We start from the raw sequence: 21,965 nt of genomic DNA on the forward strand, positions 1-21,965 counted from the left end.
ATCTTGATGGACTATTATGTGTTTTTCTTAGCAGAAGGGATTAACTTGTAATTTTTAAATTATGAAGTCTCACATCCATTTAATATAAATGCAGAGCAAATTTAAGCAGAGAACATATAGTCATAGATAGAAATTAGAGTGAATATTAATATGGTAAATAAATCTTAAAACAGTAGAAGTATACAGAGGCGTAAGACACTACTAAATGAAGTGAGATGAAGACAGCAGTTCCATGTTCTTGTTCTGGGCTCCGCAGTATAAAAAACAGATGAAGTTATTGGATGGAGAAAATCCAGTGAATTCACAATTTGTTATTCATCTGCTTGTTTCTGATGCTAATGACACCTGGCCAGCTTACACCAGGTGTACTTCAGGGTTTTTTCTTGCTGTAGACTAAAGTTCTTTCTTCAGTTGATTTATAAAAGTCAAGGAATGCTAGTTAATGCCCAGCTCTTGAAGAATTCATATCTGTGAGTTATTCTGCCCAAATATTTTCTTCCTTTCTCCTGCTGACCACATCTGATCAACAAGATGCTCAAGTATTTGCCGGGCCAATCTTCTGACTCTAGAAGGTTAAAAACTATAACTTGACTAAGTAAACTCAAGTGAGATCTATTACATAAAATAATAAATGAAAAGAAAGAAAATATCTATTATGGCCATCTTACCTTTACTTTCACAAAATTTTAAAGCATGGTATAACTTAGAAGCAGAGAACATCTCTTTCATGACTGGATAATAGCAGTATTTCATCTCAAAAGAGAGGTTTATGAAGGAAAGTGAACTGCTACAGTCTAATTTTATTACTTCACCATCAAAGGATACCAACCATGTGTTTCCCGAACACTGTTGTCATTGGCTTCACATTTCTTGTTACATGGAATAAATAAAATCAAGAGAAAACAAAACTTTAAATGATCATACATGTACAGCACATGGACTGTGTGTTTCTGTCTCACTTTTCTGGTTGCTTAGCTTGAGAAACAAAACAAAAAATTATAAAGGCTATTGAGATATGTCAACCTCTATGACTCAAAACATTTTTTTCTGTCAAAGCCTTCTCTTTCTTATGGCTTGTTATTTTAAATTATGAATTTGGAGTAACAATTATGACTGACACTGTACCAGTAGTAAGCAGTAAAATAACACACAGTGAGAATATTCATTTCAGTTTCTTCTTTCTATATAAAAATTCTTCTGGTCTCAGTGAAATGCAGTGTTCAATCCTACTAGGTTACACTTGGTTCAAGCTTCGTGTCATATTTTTAATCTGAGTGCTCAGGGCCAAATTTTCTTCAGAATTACTCTAGTAAGACTGACTTCACATAAGTACAGTCAACATTTCTGAGACTTCTGTAGAAAAATAATTTGATCAACTGAAAAATACTATGTCAGCCAAAATTGCATCATACATATTCTTTGTATCTACGACTTTCTGTGCCTACTATGTCTGCAAGTTCCACCTGGGGTGGGGGAGGGGGGGAAGCCAGACCAGAAACTACTACTGAAAGACAAAGCAGCACTAGGGAAGGGTGAGCAGCTGACACCTTTGATCTTCTTGCTCATATGCCCCAGCAGGAAACATGAAGGCTACCTGGGGAAAGCCTGACACACTCTGGTAGTTTGAACCCAAAGAAAGAACAGCAGCTACTCACAGAGCACGTTTCATTCCAAAATACATGGTTTCCTTAAAAAAAACAATAAATTACCTCAGTTGAATTTGCAAGGTCTTTGTTGATTTGGTTGGTTGTTGAGTTGTTTTTTTTTACCCTAAGCTGTTACTTCCCAGAAGTATATATATCAGAAGAGTATAATTTTGATGGTGATGATCCATGAGTAAATTCCACCATGCATACATCTTCTTTCATTTGATATTTCCATAATTCCATCCATAGTGCTGCTTCCCCAACTCTCTAACCACAAAACCATCCTAACCTGAAAGAAGCATATGCCAGGATTACCTAAAAAAATAAAGTAGGAATTTCTTCTCTTTTCTTACCATATGTAAATGCTCTTGAAGAACACTCATCTATTCCTCTCTTTTCATTTTGCATCACTGAATTTTTCTGGTCTCAATCAAGGCAGATTTCTTCACTTCCTACCCAGTGATATTTTCCACCTGCTTGAAGAAACCCCTTCGATTTATCAATCTCTCTTCTTTCATTTACCGTGCAGCAGGCACCAGTGCTTCTCCTTGCTTGTCCTAAATCTCTCAGGCTCATTAGTCCTCTTCATCCTTGATCTTCATCTTCTTCACCTTTGTGATTGTCTTGCATGTGCTTTCTGATATCTGTGACTTTGTAAAAACCTTAGCACTGCAGTACTTCTGCTTTCTTCTGTGACCATCTCTGCATGATCCTCTAACCCTGCAGTATTTCTTGTTATTGCTGTAAACTGCTCACCTTGTACTTTGCTTGCAGGTCTGCCTCCATTGGCTTCTGAGGAATCAGAGTACTTCTTTTGTCCTTTCCTGATCAAGATGCTCTGTCTTTCCACCTTCCACTCCATGAGTCATCCTCCTTTTTTGTTCTTGTACACCTTTCCGACACATTGATCCCACAGCTTTACTAAGAGATAATTGATACCTCCCTCTTCCCATTTAGTGAAATCAAAGTGACCAAACTTATCTGCTTTTCTCATCAGCCGCTTTTATTGCATGCAAGGAAGTTATTGTTCTTATAACTATTTCCAAACTCACTAAATTATATTTGGAGCGTGATAGCATTGCATTGATCTGAAGAAACAAACATGTTTCACAATTTCATGTCATATTTGTTCATGCTTTTAGGGTTACAGCACTTTAGAAACAACTGCAGAATATGATTTTACTAGGTTGTTTACACTACCATCAAGAACAAGCATTGCTGTAAGCTTTGAAATTGGACATTTTAGCTTTACATACAGTAGTGGTCAGCATAAGCACTATTGAGATGACATTGCCCAGTCAGTATCTCAAGTAGTTTCAGCTCTTAACTCAGGACTAAAATGATGAATCAATCTCCATGCCTCTCAATGCCTTGACAATTTTCTTTAGAGAATAAAGGTTAACAATGGGATTTCTCAAAAACAATCTTTTATGCCCATTAACCTGATGGGCTCCAAATTATTTTAATTTTTTTTATTTTGTAACTAGGGGGAATACTTTATGGAACATCAACTCCCCTAACAAGATACAGAAAAGATACAATAATTCAATATTTCTGGCTAAAATATTTTCAGCTGAGCTATGTGACGACACAAACAATAACAAGGACAACCATTCTCAGACAACCTCTTCTACCACCAACTGATGCCAACAAGAGACTTTGCACTGACCTGGATCAGGTCCCAATTAGTTGGAAACAGTATGTGCATGCTCCAGCACTCAGGTGATGAAATGGTTTGTTAGCAGAGCACATGGTTTTGATTAGTGGCCTAATGAACTAATGCCTTAAATCGACAGGAAATGCAGCATCTGGTCAGCACTTCATTGCTTCCTTAAGCCCCAGACACATCTTACTATCGCTTCCAGCTCTCTCATGTTACCCCAGTGCACATGAATGTTAAGGAAGTAGTTCTTTTGTAGAAAAAATGAGTAGATATTAATATATTAATTACTACAAGCAAGACACAGGAAAAGAATTGTTGCTGGTTCCAGTATTCTATGGATCAAGTTTCTGACAACCAAGACAAAAATCTTAGGCCTTCTCTAGTTTTCACCATCCAGTATTTTCTACAGCATGTTCTTTGAATAACTGGCCAGAGTTAATGATGTAAAATATATTTATTCATTCATCATTAACATATTTGTCTCTAGTAGATATTGAATTACTTTATATGGATATTAACTTGCTATATCATATTGAGATGTTTCTGTCTGTAGCAAATACTTTTACTTGGTTTTTACGGAGTCCCCTGATCCCTACCCGAAATTCTCATTAATAGGGATTCCATATTTCCACACAGCTTGTCAGTTTGATTATTTAAGTACTTATTCAGTGTACTAAAGACCCTAATCACCCCTTCAAAGCATGCAGATCTATATAAGGCCTCCAATGTCTGAAATACATAAGGATCATCATCATCATAATAGCATGGCAGCTGTGCTTCCTATAAGCCAGAAAAGTTGATCCTGTACACAACAGACACACCTCAGCTACTGTGTGCCATCTGCCTAGTTAGCGGTTAGACAGCCACAGCAGATAGAAACAGCTGCTCCTGACAATATGAAAAACATCAGTACTTCCTTAAAGGCTTTGGCAATGTGGATAAACAATTTCAGTGAAAAGAATATTTTAAATTGCTGCAAATTTTCGATGCAACTGCTATTATGCATCACACCACAACAAAGTGATTATGCTCAGTAGAATGGATTTTGTTCAGCAACTGTAAGAGTGTTGAACGATTTTTTTGTTGTTTGTGTTGCTTTTGGCTTTGCTTTTTTCCCTCACTTTCCCAGAATACCAGTTTAAAAGGCTAAAAGACCACTTTGTCCTGGACAAGGTTTCATGGCACACTAAAATAATTTACTGTGATTTTTTTCTATTTCATTCTTTCAAGTAAAACAATTTTTACTTTCACAAGTTCACTGTGGTCTTCATCTTAAACTATTTATTTAGACCATTTATGTAAACACTGGATTTCTGAGAAACCTAAATACTGTGTCTGGTCTGCAGCAAAATTATGACCTATAATAAAGCAAAATAACGACCTACTTACCGTTGTGGGGATAGGAGGGTGTTTGGAAATGCAGAGAAACAATCCTTGATCTTGGCGTCTACGTGTTGCCAAAAGGTGGATTTTACAGTAAGTGTTAAAATGCAACAGATGCATAGAAAGATGACAGGCTATAGAGGATGGGTGAATACATGTGCACTACACACACACTTCATACCTACACAGTTTTTCTCATCTCTTTTGTTACTCCTCATGAATAAACAGCAAAGCTCTAAGTGTCTGACTCTGGAATGAAGCTGCTTATTCAAACTGGGGGCTCTGTGCCCCCTTTGGAGGTCAGCTGGCTGCAGGCAGGAGGAATGGAGGACAGAACAGCTCTCTCTCACCTGCCTAACCATGCGTAAGGGAGCAGACATTGCATGGTGCCTCTCACCACCTCCTTCCTGTCTGAGTGCTCACAGTCTGGAGATGGAGTAGCAAATTACTATAAATAGGCACCAGCAGTGCAGAAGACAGGCATGGAAAGGGTTAGCAGTACAGACTGCACCACAGAAACTGATAGGGAAATAAAACCTATTTATAGAAAAAACCCAAAAGCTATCTGGAAACAACTGCTGTCTTATATTTTGTATCTACTAAACTTTCTGGCTATCTCAAATAAGTGTGAGATTTATATTAGTTGTGAAAAGATCAGTAATGGGAGGCAAATTAATGAGAAACCTGCTGTCACATTACAGCATACATTTTTAATGGATGTTTTAAAATATTTGGACAAAATAGCTATATATTTTTAAATGTGAATTCTTTAACTGGTAAATGTAATTAGCTAACTCTAAAGCAAAAAAACATAAAGGGACAAAAATTGATTTAATCAAAATATTCTGTCATTGCCATACATAAGCCGCCAGAATATCTTTTCAACAAATGAAATTATTCTTTATTTTATGCTTTTAAAAATGCATTAGTGTAATTGCTCTGCAACAAATTACCTTCTGTGCTATAAGCGTGGCTACAACACCCCTCGCATGTACATCAATTGTGCATATTGTCATGATGTTCTGATGATCACCAGGGGTGAGTTCCCCTAACAGCATGTTTATAAGGGCATTCAGTTGAGCAATCTGCAAAATAATTATATTTCAATGGAGATATTACACTGTGTGGAAAAAAACCCTATTATATGTCAAGTGCTAAATGGAGCAGTTATAGAACCAAGACACATTTATTGGTGCTTTTAATCAAAGCAAATAACTTCTGCAAACTAATAACGGTATTGTTTTCTTACAATTTTAATTTTACTCCTGAATAGCAAAAATACACTTTTCTGCTGGTTCCCAGAACTTAATTTCAGAACAGATAAATACTGGTCTGATACTGCACTAGGAATGCTAGTCTGTAACTGCACACATGAGAAAGCTACTAGATATTTAAAGTATCACACATAAACTTTAAAACCCTGCTTCCAAACCAGTCACAATACACTTCATGTTTACTACAGGAAATGCAGGGGCTGGGGAGGAGAGAGAAACAACAACTCTCTGGGGCCTGATTGCCTTGATCATGATGGCTTCTTTGTGTCAGAGGAACATGAAAAGCAGGATCCCTGAACAGCTTCCTTCATATCAGGCGGCTATCTAATTCCCCATCTTGATGGGAATGGTGACACTGAGGAGGTGGCCCAGAGTGCTTGCCTTCGTGGCCCTGGAAGCCACTGGAAGTCACTATGAATTAGATCTATTCCCAGGCATCTGGACATCTCAATTTAAAAAGTGATACTTCTGAACAAAAACAATAAAGTATTTTCGGATTTTTTTTTTTTTTTTGGGGGGGGGGGGGGGGGTAAGGGGGTGGGGAGGGCAGGGGATGGGGACCCCAGAACAGTCTTTCTAAATAACACTTGCTATGAAATAACAGTAAGCACATATATGCTTTTTAAATGGCTGCAAGACAAATCTTTCTGACAAAGCCTGCCAAAGATATTAAGGCACTGATTTTAAAAAGCTGGTTTGTGCAGAATCCCACCTTTGCAACAGGGGAATGTTTGCACTGATGAAAGGAAACACACACATCCTTAGATTGATACAGTGGCAAGTAGTGTAATTTTTTCTAGAGATCACTAGATTTTAGCATTTAAATTTTATAAAACATTAAGGTTTCACAGATTGGACTTGGTATACCTTGGTATAAAATTACCAGTTGTATACATTTTGCGCATAACAGGTTTGCATACCTACTAGCAATTGCAGACTTTCAGATGATTTCCAACCATTCTTCTATATCCTTGAAGATTTCAACATCTTCAGCAGAGTCTCAATATCTATCAAATAAATTGTTTTAACTGATTTTGTAGTTTATTTCCACATGCTGCTGCAGTTTCAATTATTTTTTCTGAAAAAATTTTGCAGAGTTCATTCTAAATTCAGTGCTATTCTATCTAACCTATTTCCTCTAACATCTTAAAAAAGCAATTTATATGAAAATCATTATTAAGTGTGAACAACATCACAGACTTTGCCATCGTGCTTCTGAAGATCTTGCTAAACCAGTTTACTGGCAAAATGCAAAACACACAGACCTGAAACCTGGGCAGGCCAGGTGACTACAGCTCAGCACTCCGGAGGACAGAACAACCTCTATCCTAACCCCAGGCTCTGAGCTACACGAGTTCCACTGTGAAAGACCTCGGTCTTGTAAAACACACTGTGATCTGCCTGCTCAGAACACAGATTTGTTATGAATAAAACCTTTGGTGTTCTGCTCTTTTCACCCAGTCTCCTTTGACTAAAAAGCCCTACTTCACACCTTATGTGAATTTACAGAGACAGATGAAAATAACTCATTTTTTATGCTTGTCTTCAATTGTGCCTTTCTCCCCAAGCTCTAACAATAGGGTACAAAAGCTTGTGAATCCAAGAAAAAGAATTTAATGGCAGTTTCCCTTAAATGGAACCCATAGAGTTCCCTCAAAGAAGAAAAGAGCTATAGAACAAAAAATGGGGTAAAAATCACCAAAGTTCATTTTCTCCCAGTATACTGTTTATGCATTAACATGGCTCATACACTCCACAACATGCAGCACTGAATGAATTTTTAGCCTGTTTCCTACCAGTATGAAGAGAATGATTTTGGTGGCCTACATCCAAAGACACAGCAGTGGATCACTGTTCATATTACTCAGTGATTGCATATAATTTGGCATCACTGAAACAATTGCAGCTCTGAAAAGGTTGAGCTCTGGGCTATTATGAAGGCTAAATTAACTCTCATCACTTGAGTGAATGATCCATTCATACCAAGGTCAAAATCACTAGTTGAGCAGCAAAGGCAAGATGGCACTATAGCTGACTGACCTGCAGTTGCATATGGATAAGACTTTATTATTCTCAGACAACCTGAATATTACTGAAAACATTAAATTAGTTACTTACTGTAGAAAAAGTTAAAATCTCTGTGGAATAAGTAAAATCCAACCTGTCTTTCCCCTGCTCATTTTGCTCCTTGGGTTCAGACAGAAGTACAAGTGCTACTGTAAGCAACTGAATTTGCTGAGGCAGGAATGAAAGTTCAGGAGGAAAACAAGGTGAGACTTTTCTTAGTTTCCTCTTGAAAACTCTTAAACTAGCCTGTAGATCAGGCACTTGAGTGCATTAGCAAGATAAGAGAATAGAGAAGAAAGTTGGTTAGTAGGTGCTAATGGGAAACAAGGGTCTGTCAGAGAATTCAATTTTCTTTTTCTCAAGGAAACACAGTTGTCTTTTTATTAATTTTTCTTTCCTTCTCTATCCTCAAATTCAGCAGATCAAATATGAAATCTCCATGTCATAGAATACTCTGATACTGCTGTTTCTGAATGAAAATTAATAGTTAGATTTAAAAACTTGTTCCAGAACAAAACGTTTTTTAAAATAGTTGTCTGAAAAGACAACCTTTCAATTTTTCAGTTAATATTAATCTCCAGCTTTTGAGTCAGTATTAATCTCTGCATCCATCTGCACAGTCCTAAGTTAAGTTCTGATCCTCCAGGCAGCCCATATTTCAGACTGCAATTGCTGTGTGACTGCATTACATCCCATTTTTGGCAGCAGTGGCTGAACTACAGGAAGACAGCATGGCTTGTCATGGGATACACAGCCCAGCAGAGACTCAAGTTCCACTGGGGAGGAGTGGGAAATAACCAGCTGCAGTTCCCAGTATAGGCCCAAGGGAATCAACAACATGAACTGTGGAGCTACTTGGTTTCTGGGACCTCTGCCTTATGCCACACTACAGTAATGACCCAGTCAAAAGCAGCTGCTATTTTTGATTGAAAATATATAGTTTCATTTGCTTTTCTAGGCAGGAAATTTACCCAAAGCATCATTTTTCCACAGAAAATGTTAATGCCTTTTGGGTTTCTTTCATTTGTTTGGGTTATTTTGAGGAGAAAAAATTCACTAATTTTTGATTATCCCAACTTCCTGCTCCTCTCAGGAGCCTAGGCTGTGTGTCAGGCAATTCTGTCTAAACCTCAGTATACACTTGTTCTGGCTCCTAAGCATAGGTGGCTATGGTTATGCTGGCTCTTCAAAATGGCTAAATTATTTCATTTCCAGTGTGTGAGGATACTTTTAATTAGAAACACAAGTCTTTACATTCTGAGATTTCTAATTCAGCTTCAACAACAATCTTTCCATCATCTTTACATAAAATTACACTTCAGTGAGCCTCAAGGGGAGGCAAAAAAGAATACAGTCAATAACCACGCTTTGCACAATTAGCAAATGGTTCTGAGCTAACAGGACAACAAAGATAGCCATTTTCCCTTGAGTTCTCCTCAATGCTGTCTAATTGGCTGTGACCACAGGATCCACTGAGCTTCTCCCATTAGATGTAACCAATAATGTGGTCTGAACAGAGAGTCTAAGGTCTGTAGAAATATTTGCTTCATATCTCTCAGTTCAGCAGAATATCAGGCAAGGATATAGACTACTCAATCTGACACGTTCTTCACAAAACACAGGGCACTGAAGAGTACACATAACCACTGTTTATACTGCCAGATTCTTATTGTCACCAGATTTTAGGTAACATTGTCAAATAACTTAAGTACTTTGCAATCAGTTGATAGATGTTGAAGAAACCTACAGTCAGAGTAATTTTCATTTGGCTAAAAACAGTGACTAGAGAACACAAAAATCTAGGATGAAAAGTTTCCCTGCTCCGAATGGTTACCCTCAGAAATTATTTTCAGTGAAACAACTGCAGAGGAAGTGGCATCACGGAGAAGCGGGACTCCCATCTTCCACAGGGATCATAGAATCCTTCTGGTAATAGCTCTTTTTAGAACTACTATAGTAGCCATGTTAGAAATATTTGTTGTCATTGAAGGAAATGAAACCAAAGCAGAACAAAATGAATGGAGCCAAACAAAGCCAAGTCATTCTTCTATTTCCTATACTGCAATCTTTCTATGAAACCTTACTCTCTAAACATGTGTTTGACATCATCAGAGGAAAGATGCTGTAGAAATGAAAGTATTTCCATTGTTTTAAGGTCATTGTCATTGGTATTTCTACAGCATTATAAGCCTGAAGTTCTAATCTGCAAAACAGTTCTGTGTACCAGAACAATTCCTGTTTTGCTGAAATACAAAGTAAACCATTTGAGCACATAGACACATCCAGTCACCCTTCATAATAAGGAACAGTTGCTTCTGTTACGTGCACATAACAAAATTACTTTGTTGATAAATGATTCACCAGTAAGGACATATTTTCTCCAGATGGATTAATATTATTTTTATCACATTATTTTCCAACTCATTTATGCAAAATATTTTTGATCTGCCAATTTCTAAGAAGTTCCTTGAACATAACATTGTCTTAATAAGATATTAAGGTTATAAACAGGATTTGAAACTAACTCACTGCACTGATGACAGCAGACATGAAATTAGAAATTGAGTGTTTGTTTCCAAAAAGGGATAGACCAACATTAAGAGCTCTGGCTGGGATTTAGGAGATTTGCTTTCACAAAAGCTCTGAAGGTGCCATGTAAAGAATCACAGAACTTCCAAGTTCTCAGCTGTAAAAGAGAGCTAGTACTACTTTCCTATCCACAGGAGCTCATATAGGGGCAAGTGAATATATTTTTTATAGTTAGAAAGATTAGGAAATATCAAGATATACAGTAGGAAAGCTTTTCTTGTGGAAACCTATAAAAAGTTGGCATGAATTTCAGTAGACATTTTTTGTTCAAAGTTTGGTACTCAAAGAGTTACATTCAAACAAAAGCATATGATAATCAGTTTTCTACCCCAAGAGATCTCAGTCTTTGTCTCATCAGCCATTAGAAAGTGCCCCAGCTACTGAAACATTCTTCAATTCCACTTTGATGTTACCCCATATTGTACAAACAAATACTCAGTGACCTCATCCTTCTGCTGCAAACCAAAGTGAAATTTTCTTCTATATAGATTGCTTTGCAGCATTTGGAAAACTGATCTATGGTATGTTTAAGCTCATAAAAGTCCCCAATACATGCAGAAATCTTTAAGATAGGAAAGAATGAGAATTATTACCTTCTACACTTGTTTCTTCTAAGTTAGCAGTTCCTTCACCTCCTAATCATTCATATCCCCAAAATATTAGGGGATTCATTTCATAGCTCGGTTTTTAAAATAGGGTATGAATAGAGACACACTTAACAGATTCTGGATTATTATGTGTCCATGTCACAGCATGCACCACAGCACATGTCACAGTTGAAACAGCCACGATACACAGAGTATCGCCACACAACACACACACACACAAAAAAAAAAAAATCAGAAAGCTTCAACCCCTACAGAGTAACACCATAACTAATCAGAAGTCTTCAGGTGCCTGCCCATACAGAGTAAATCAGTTCAGAAGGCTGCAAGCATCTGCCCTTCTTGTTCTTTAGCTCAACCTTTTATACCCTCATGTTCATGCAGTGCACCTGTGTGCCCCCTGTTCCCTTTGGTGGTTGGTCAGTGCACCTGGGCACTCTGTGTCTCATTATCTTCAATACTGGTCACCTGTTTTTCACAGCTTTAGCCCATTGGGGATGAGGCTCGGCAGCAGCCCCACTCCCAGTTACTACAAACTGTGTACCTACATGTCCAGATGATATTTAATTCTCATAAGCCACCCCTAGGATGTTAGTTTACATTCACCATTGTGTGCATCTTTCTATTTTTACTGCCATTTTCCCTACTGCTTTAGCTACACATATCTGTTTATCTCACAGCTCTTCTGTGCAGCCGAACAATGAAAAAGTCCTCCATGTGTTATACAGCTGACAAACTTTGCCTTAGAAATAAGGCAGAAACACTTCAGGAATAAAGTTATCCAAAATTCTGCAAATCCAGAACACAAAGACTATTGTGCCCATAAATGCTGGGTTCTGAATTACAAGAAGATTTAATTTCTTAAACTTCGGCTCTTTTCAGATGCTTAATCCTTGATTGAAAAGCGCATATGCCATGTCCTAGTGCTTTGACAGGTCTTCATTTCTTATACAGCAGACCTTTGTAAACAAAATGACAGAAGCAGTAAAGTAGTAAGCAGGTTAGTGATTGCATCTTGGAATTTGACTTCTGAATCTTGTGTGAAAGCCAGCTGGGTGATTTGCTGGTTATGGAAGAAAAAATAAACTCAGAGGGATATTTTCAGAAGTACATTGAGATTTGGGAGTTCAATCCTGTAATACTCGTTTCCCCAATTTTTTTAATCCTTTGAGTTCAAAAACCCTCTAATGAAGGGAATTTAACAAGCTACAGGCTCCTACATAATGCAGAGTACTCAGAACACAAGAGATTATTTCAAGTAGTGAAATACTGTTCATTAGGGAAATGATCACATTTGTAAATCTTCTGAGCTCCATCTCCATGTGTTCATCATTTATTTGTTTCCATGGGGTTTTCATCCAATCTTTAATACTTGTCTATAAAATTTAAAAAATAAACAAACAGCTCCTACTACATTCTAAGCAATGCCCATGGTTTACAACTCATCAGAAGGTGAATATTTATGAATATGTATGGTATACAAATGCAACAATATGAGTTTCAACATTTAAAACCTACTGATGCTGAAAAGTAATCTAAGAGGATTTTTATCCTTTGTACTAGAATTCTGTTTGTTATAGGGAAGGAATTCTTAACTTTATGGTTTGATTTTTTGCATGTTTTCAAAGTAAAAACACATTTCTAAAGTATTAAAATTCCACAACTAGGAATCAGTTAACTTCTTATTCAATATCTTTTCAGTAGCACTAATGGATGAGAGGTGTGCAAGTAACAAAATAGAAAAAACTAAATTTCAAACCTAAGATAAGCAGGTATATCTCTCTTACAGTCAAAAAATGCATTGGCTGAATTTGTCTCAAGATTCTCAAAGAAAATTCAATTAAGGTAAATATTTGATACTCAGGGAAACTGAAAGAAAAGTATACATTATTTACCTGCTTTAGTATAAGCAAGGACTCCAAATAAAACTGGATCTTTTAATGGAATTAATATTAATGGGGGAAAAAAATTCCCAAAAGTTCTGTCTTGAACTTCCCCAGGGAAAATCACCTGGAATATGTATTCAGTAAACAAGGTGGCATTACAGCTACTCTAAGTAACTCACTGTCTGGGTGCTCTACACCGGTGTGAAGTGACTTTATTCCTGAGAAATTACTCCACCATGCAAACAGCTCTAGGAGACACTCAAAGATGATATATAACCACAACTATAAGTATCTTCCACATGTAAATCAGTGGACTTGAATGCAAAAAAAAAAAAAAAAGTCCACCTAACATGAAGAAACATATGTTTTTGCTATGGGACTAATGATTCATTGAATTCAAAACTTCAAGTACTTCATGAGTATCAAAAATTCTCATTAACTAAAAAATGATAGCTGCAACACTCCCATTTACAGAGACTGCAATTCCATTGCAGCAGCAAAGTCTTCACGGTACAAGATACTAAAACCAATAGAATGCATTATAAATAAGCTTTACAAAATATTTGGGTTCTGTAAAATGAGTTCAAGCTTAAATTAACTTCTATTTTAAAAAAATGAACAATGCTTTGTTCATGTAAAAATATATAAATTTAAAAAAAAATAAGGAAGATCTTTTGCTTCATAATCTTGTCAGGCACTCTGTTTCATCAGAGCAGGAGCTTTTCCCATTCTTCCACAACAATAACTTCATCTCTGAGGTAACTGTGCACTCATGGACATTAAAATAAATTTTGTCCTCTTTTGGGGACTGAATGGCTTGTGTACAGCTGCAATTACCTCTGAGGAAAAGCTGATGAAAAGAGAAATCTGTGATGACCACTGAAAGGGACTCCTGTCATTCTGAACAAATGCAAGTAAAGCTGGATGCCAGATTAGTGACTTAATCATAAAATATAAGTCAATAGACAGGATTCTGTTATAATCCATCCAAGGCCAGGTTTTCATAGTTCTTATGTTACAAAATAGGACTGCTGCAAAGGTTATTCTTCTAGGGGATTATTAAAGGGCCATTTTGAAACCTCCTTTCTTTAGGCTAAAGAAATATAGAAGAAAATGAAAGACAGTTGTATAATTTCCTGTAAGACACTATGACAAACTTATCCCCACCAGGAACCATCTTATCCATCTGAATCCATAATAACATGCATTTAGGTTTGGAACTCCTCCAGCTTCAAATTGTTTTGCCGAATTTCATAAAAAGTAATGAAAAAACCACTTTGTTTCCCCTTGACGACCTCTGAAACACATTTCAGCCACATGCCTTCAGCATGGCACTTTTTAAAGCCATGCACAATTCAGAATAGAAAAAATGACAGACCCCATACTCCAGCAGTGCCAGTAAATACCATTGCAATAATGTTATCATTCACTGTCAGATACTGAAAAGGTACAAATTGAGGCAGACACTGTAGGTTCACATGGTACTGTGTGAGGTTTTTTCTTCTCACTACTCTTCATTGCTTATTTCTGCAGACACCACTAATGCATTTCCATCCAAAGGAGGGTTATGGTAATGAACTACTGGTGCTTTTTTATGCAAGTGAGTTAAACTAAGTCAGAAGTCTAAGACTTCAGTTTGCAATATTGTTCAGTTCACAGACAAAATAATTTCATATTGTTTCTTAGACCACTTGAGTAGAGTTCATAGGTTCAGAAACTTGAGCAAAAACCCAAAGAGCATTATTTCAAAGTTCCTGCCTCAAATATTCATTCTGCATATGTGCTAAGCATGAGGTATACCCAGAGCCTGTTTTGTTTGAGACATATCCCCATAACTCTGTGGTGTTTCCTGATCCTGACCATTCAAGAACTGAGCCACAGGCCTGGGAATCGAGCCAAACACTTGCACACATGACAGTAGCATGCCCCTGGAAAACGGAATACTCTGCAGTCACTGAAAGCCTACTATGCAATACTCCATCTATAACTTTTTTTTCTATCACAGCTTATGTCTGTATTACTTTGTTGCTGATAAGCCATGGTTATGTAGCTTTAGTGCCATAAACAACTAAGAGCTGATCTAAAGTTTGCTTAACTAGGGTCATGCAGACATACAGGTATGGATTGTATTTATTTCTTTGGAATAAAAGATGAAGAACCGAGTCAGATCAATAAGTTGATTTCCTCATTTTGTCCAATAAAAAACAGCAATTCTGCCCTGAAAATTTAAAGATTAGTCTGTGTGTTCCCCCACCAAGATTTTTATGCTCTCAGTCAGTATGAGTGTAAATGAGCTACAGTTCCAATAATACATTTACAAACTTGTGGGAATCCTTCAACAGTCAGGCCATGTCTTCAGGGTTCCACTGTATAAAAAGGCACCTCTGGTCAATGCTACAGCCTGCAACCCAACAGAACTGCTGCCCAGTGCCCATCATCATGGTAAGCTGGATTGATGGCCCCTGGTCACCATGAAATCACCCTTAACATATGAAAACTATTCAAATTTAGAAAGCAATGTATTTGCTGTTAAAGAAGTATCAGGAAATTCACTAAGATTCTAGACCTGTTCTATTTTTTTCAATTATCTAGGCAATAGATTTACATTTTCAGATAATAAAAGAATTTTACATTAAAAAATTCTCTGGATGTCTATTCAAACTCAAACATTGCCTTCTGCTTCAAGGATTTCCTGTAGTTCCTGTAGTCTACATCTGGATGCTAAGGAAATATTGACTCCCTTCACTTTACTTTTAGAGGTGTGAATAGATAAGGAAGAGCCTTTCTGTATTCAAAATATTAACACACATGCATTAATGACTATCACATCACTTTGCTTAATTATTAATAAATTCTATGCAAATAGGAGATAAACATTAAATCCAGCTGTTAGAATGAGACAGGAAGGGCTTCTACTCACATTTCATCATGGGTTTCATATACACAGACAAACTTGGTGTGAACCAATGAGGAAGAATAATGCACACAATTGTGTCTTGATCTGCATGCAGTGGCACCCAGAGAACTTTGACATCATCACCGCTTCACTGGGGTTTTGAAATATAGTGTGACATGGAGCCAGTGGAACTTGACAGCGCTCTTTATCATTGACCCTTAGATTGAAATAAGAAAAAAATTCTTACACACCAGTAATTTTACCAGAAAGAACAGCCCAGCCTTATATGCAAAAATGATATAAGACAATGACTAAATACACAATACTTGCCTGCAAAAGCAGTAACACTTTCTGTACTGACCTTCATCTCTTCCTGCTGTGTCTTCCCCTGAAATGCCTGTGGAGGTCAGTAATGCATAAAGCTAATAGGAGATTGTGAGTGCCAGGCCTCTGCAATGTACTGATGATCGAATTTTTTTCTCTGCAAACAAAGGTCTTGCTCACTGTCAACACTTCACAGAAAATTGCTGGACTCGTCAATTATGCCACTGTAAACAAATGTATAAGCATATATGTAATTTAGACATATACCTGTACACACACTTCTAAAATCATGAAGCCTGCAAATTAACATAAAAGCAAGGCAAAGCAGGCAATCTCTCATCTGGACAGCTTGCTCTCCCGTCTAACAACAGAAGTGGCAGACAATTGAGAATATTTCAAATACAGTAAGGGATAAGAGGAGGACATGTTGAGAGAATTATAAACATTAAGAAACTTGTTTGAAACAAGTCTGTGTTTGGGAGTCCCAAGTGAGTTTGCACTTGTTCATTTGTTTAATTAGAGACTAATAGCTGCATTTAGCCCTGTAGAAATGAACTTCTAGGACCTACTTGAATTACACAAGATATTAGGGTGAAATTTGAGAAAGTTATTCCTCTTTTGAAGGAATTTTTTTTCATTCCTATCCACACAGCTAACTGTTATCCTCAGTATGTCACACTTAGGTATCCACTTTGCTGCTTAACAGTGCAATGAATGAGACCATTGCTGAGCAAACCAGTCAAATGAGCTTTTTCAGGTAAATAAAGGAGCAAACCAATTTGTATATTTAGCTATGAAGGACCGACATAAGACAGCAACACAAAAAGAGAACTATAGCCATAATAAAAATTAATATAATTTTATGCTGTTTTATTAGAAATAAAATGCTAAACACCACCTTTGTTCTCTAAGTCTACATATATAATTTTATATCCTGAGTTTCTCACTTAAAAGCCCTCAGATTAGGCTACAAAAGTTATCTATGCACAAATTTGAACAAGCAATTCTCTTTCTCAGTTATTTTTGTTCATGATTGGATCCTTAGGCACACAAATGCATGAATCTTTTGCATAAGCAAAGGGATAAAAGTTTCCTCTGAATTCGGAGGAAACATTTGACAGCTAAGGAGTCAGGCTCCTGGATTACCAGCTACTGGCATCCTAATAGCATTTATTTTTCTATTTCAGCATTGCTGTTTTCCATATGAAAATGTGAAGCCATTCAGAATAATTTGACACTTTCTCATAGCATTGCTGTTCAAGGCCAAATGATAGTAAAGTCTTCTTCATGCAGGATTTAGTATTATTTTTTGGAAATCACAGGAATGGTGCTACAAATCAAGATTCTTTTTATAAAAAGAGTTTCCTTCCATATATGTTTCCATTACAGCTCTTGCAAGTCTAAGCAAGGTGAAAATTACAATAAAACAACATATGCAAGACAAGTTGATGATCTGGGACAGCCAGGAAGGCTTCACTAATGACAAATTGTCCCTGACCAATATGGTGGCTTTCCATGAGAAAAGACAAAATGATGTCATCTACCCAACCTTCTGTAAAGCCCACAACACAGTCCCACAGAACATCCTTATCTCCAAACTAGAAATGGACATGGAAGCAAAGGGTGGGCTACTCAGTGGCTAAGGAATGGGCTGGATGGGCACAGAGGGTTATGGTCAGTGGCTCTACATTCATTGGAGGCTGGTGACGTGTCCCTCAGGGCTCTGTCTTGGGACTGTTGGTTTTTAACATCTTTATCAATGGCACAGACAGAAAGATTGAGTGCAGCCTCCGCAAGTTAGCGGATTACACAAAACTGGATGATTGTTCTGTACCCACCCCAACCCTCCTAAAACACCAAAATAAGTAAACAAAAAAAGGGATCGCACCAAACACATCACCATCTCTCCCCTTATTTTTTTATCAATTTGGCAGTTACTGAGCCTCACATGCCCAAACAACACTCCACTGACAAATCAAAGGACAAGGAGAAAGCGCAAATAAAGAAATTACTTCTAACTTGAGACTAAAGTTCATAATCAGTCTGCAATCAGAATACGTTTTAGAATAATTTCAATGTTTCATTAACTGAATTTTCAAAGAATACAGGTGGATTCTTCATTTAGTTCTTGATCATGGAAGAGAAAAAAAATTCTCTTTTAAATAATTTATCAGCCTGCAATCAGAATATGCAGGCTGTTTTATTTGAGACTTGTGAATATTCCTTAATGCAGAGATCATGAGAATGGACATTCAAAATGCAATGTACTCAGATCAGCTTCACTTTCTTAAAAATGTATGTCTGGTTAGGAAAGCTCTTTTTGTTACATTTTTTGTTGTTGCAATGTGGAATACTTGAGAATATACCTTGATAAATAATGTTGATGCAGTTTTTATTTTGACTGGAATTCTGATTGGTACTCCAAGATATTGACAGTAACAGATATATCATAACAGTTCATAAAATCATGGTTATTCTTAACTTATCCATATCCTGGAAAATACTTGAGTAACAAGCTTAAAGGGCACTTTTGTTTTTAAAACATCTGTTTCTAAACCCATGATGTTTCACCTGAAAGATACAACTTACTTATTGAATTAGGGTTCCTTAGAGGTTAAGCAGGTAATCCATGGAAGCTGTTGCCTAACTTTTCCTTAACTTCCATTCATTAAATATGTTCCATCTCATGAACTATGAGCTGTTTCACTTTTAAGCACTCTTATTTCCTTTAAATTTACTTAAAACTTTTATAGACTCAGTCAGTACTGCCCATATACATTTAAAAGCCACATACATTTAAAACATTGCCAATGGTGAAAAATACAACATTTAAAATCTCTACTTGATCTGACAACAGCATTATCATGTTTAAATTAGAAACAGATTAGACATAATTGAAGATAAAGAGGACACAAGCATCACTCCCATTTTGGTGGAGTGGGCTTTAAATTATCAGATTCATTCAGAATACATTACACAGAAACATAGAATTTTTTATCCTTAGACAGCCCTTTCTAAGAGTTTACAATTTCTCAGTTCATTGAAGCTTGCATCCAGCTTGTTATCAGAACAAAAAATGAAAAATCATTTGGTTCAGAGCACAGAACTGATCTCACCTCCAAAAGTACACATTTTCTTCTGATAACCAACACTTCTTTGGACTGTAGAGGTACTGCTTCATGCTTTACAGTGAAGTCAATCTTTTTAAGATTCTTCCACTTTCAGGCAATTCCTAATCACATTACAAAGTAGATACTGTTTGTCAATTTGCAGAGCCAACAACCCCCACACACAAACACACATACTTCCATTTTCCCCAACTTTCCCTGCTTTTTCTCTTTTTTTGAAAAATATTAGCTGACTTTGTGTAATTCCTTCCCTGTTGTTGTTATGCAGTGACTGAGATGGACTCTTTACACAGAATAACTCGCTAAATGCAGTTTATGGGAAAGATTAAATATTATTCTTTATAATATCCTGCATTTTCTAATTAGAACATGTTTACATATTTTAAATTTTGAAATAATCCTCAGCAACACAAAAAATACCTCAGTGATGCAACCATGATAAAATAGTTTGATAAATATATTATTTTGACCCACCCACAAGAAAGGCACAAAAATACACATAGTGACAACTGAATGTATTAGTAAGCCCCAAACATGTCAAGTAGCTTTGCTTAACCAGCTGAGCTCTTAACCAGGGTGTGCTTGAACCCAGTCTGGTCCAAAAAAAACCAAAGCCATATTCCTTACATTGCTGTTAGACATCCCAAAGGCTCATCTGCTCTACGAGCTATACCCGTTGCTGACAAAAAGGTCATAAAACATAAAAACAAGTCTGGTTGAATATGGACATGGACTCACTCACAACAGTGTAATTAGACAAAGTAATTAAAAGGCAAAGATACACACAAAGATAAATGTTTTTTTTCCTTGATGTTGTTTTGAAAAAGTTACATGTAGCTTTTGCAAACATCTGTGTTTACTCTGAATCTCATTCAACTTAATTCCACAATCCTGTGACACAGCTGAACCTCATTACCTCCTTGCAAGTTATATTGCTCAGAAAGGTTTCTTATCACTATTTGAAGAAAGTGGCTAGAAGTTCAATAAACACTAGCAATCCTCTGACAATGTGTAAGTAAGAACACAATGAAATACCTGTCTATAAATTGTACATTAAAATGGATATTTCCATGTACATGAAGTTTATTTTTCAGCTGCATTAAGAGGCATGACAGATTAGAAATGAATAGTAAAGAAATTATTGGGAGAGAAGCCCTGTTTTCATATGCAGTGTAAGTCTTCACATTTCCTGCAAATGATGCTAGGGAAAAAATAACTACAGAAACACATTTAGTCACTTGGAAAAATCAGGCTGATAGCAAAACTCTGATTCATAAGGAACCAGTGTTTCACATGCTGAAAAAAATCAAACATTACAATGGTGCTATTTTTACTGCCTCAATTTTTGGTCTGCCAACACTTCTCTAATTAAAGTTACATTAAAGAGCATGGTTCAAATTTTCAAGAGGATTACCTCCAATTCACATGTACCATCTCTGCACCTATGTGCAAACAGGCACATACTCATCATGGAGCAGCAAGGGCTGCCTGCTCCCCAAGGGAAGGTGAGCCACGAGCAGAAAGTTACCCCAGCAGACAACACCCTCGTCAACCAAGGACCCAGTCCCAGAGGGCCTTAAGCATGGCAGCAGTGCCAGGTATTTGTAACTGGGTGCATCAATAGCCCCAGACACAGTCAGCAGTGAAACAGATCCTGGCTTCCACCAGCAAGTACAGCCAGGATGATAAGAGAGACAGAGATAAGAGCAAGCAAGAGCATACAGCCACTGAGGTCCACCAGGAGAGCACACATGGAGCACAGGTCCAGAGCCAGGTCTGAGCACCCCCAAAGGATAGGGTTGAGGGGAGGCTGCAAGACAGGAACACCCCATACCTCAGACAAAGTGAAGCCACAGGGATGAGCTTCTGTGGAGTCCCCTGGGTGTGGGAAGCAGCCCCAGGAGGAGCTGGTCTGGGCCATTATTAGTGCACTCAGGACACTGACAGTTTACACACCTTGAAAGTGATTAAGCTGCTAATTACCTGACCTACCTGCACAAAAAAAAGGGATGCCCTAATCCTTGAAGGTTAAGATCGTTCTGTAGATTTTTACAGTAAAGGGATTTAACTTGCCTCAGGTTGTGTACAGAAAAACCTTTTAATTTTGAGGTAGAGGTGAATTGAGACATCTTCAGTATTCGTTTGCCAAATCAAAATCATATGCTACCTCTGAGTTTTTTAGCTCAGATCATCTGGAAAAAGAATTTTCATTTAACCAGAATTGTTCATGTTTCAAACATTATTTTTGTCCCAGCAGGGCAGTAGACAGAACCAACCTTTCAACAGTTTTATATAAAAATTTTATGTATCAAAATGCAGCAGTGGATTTCCCCATGTTTCATGCATTCAGCTGGAATGTGAGAGAGCACCAAGACCAAGGTTCTGCTGTAAATCAGACAGTGGATTAAGTCCACTATCTCTCACATGCTGTGCTGACCCCCCCTGACCAAGAATCTTTGGCTATTTGAGCCATGTGATCCCTCTGTATGCCTCAGAGCTACTCT

General features: G+C 37.2%; 1 long non-coding RNA gene across 4 annotated transcripts; it reads right to left on the bottom strand.

Moving 5' to 3' along the window:
* Nucleotides 1-1,493: 1,493 nt before the first annotated feature.
* Nucleotides 1,494-19,657, bottom strand: LOC137477166 (uncharacterized). Of its 4 annotated transcripts, none has more exons than XR_011000849.1 (4): nucleotides 19,450-19,657; nucleotides 15,426-16,557; nucleotides 14,914-15,041; nucleotides 1,494-5,777 (listed from the first exon to the last, which is right to left on the bottom strand). It is a non-coding gene; the product is annotated as an uncharacterized lncRNA (long non-coding RNA). The 4 variants fall into 4 exon arrangements; XR_011000851.1 differs by lacking the exon at nucleotides 19,450-19,657 and having other exon boundaries at nucleotides 15,426-16,226; nucleotides 16,371-18,241; XR_011000848.1 differs by lacking the exon at nucleotides 19,450-19,657 and having other exon boundaries at nucleotides 15,426-18,241.
* Nucleotides 19,658-21,965: the final 2,308 nt, after the last annotated feature.

The sequence above is a fragment of the Anomalospiza imberbis genome, chromosome 7 (genome assembly GCF_031753505.1).
Source record: "Anomalospiza imberbis isolate Cuckoo-Finch-1a 21T00152 chromosome 7, ASM3175350v1, whole genome shotgun sequence".
Classification (NCBI taxonomy): Eukaryota; Metazoa; Chordata; class Aves; order Passeriformes; family Viduidae; genus Anomalospiza; species Anomalospiza imberbis.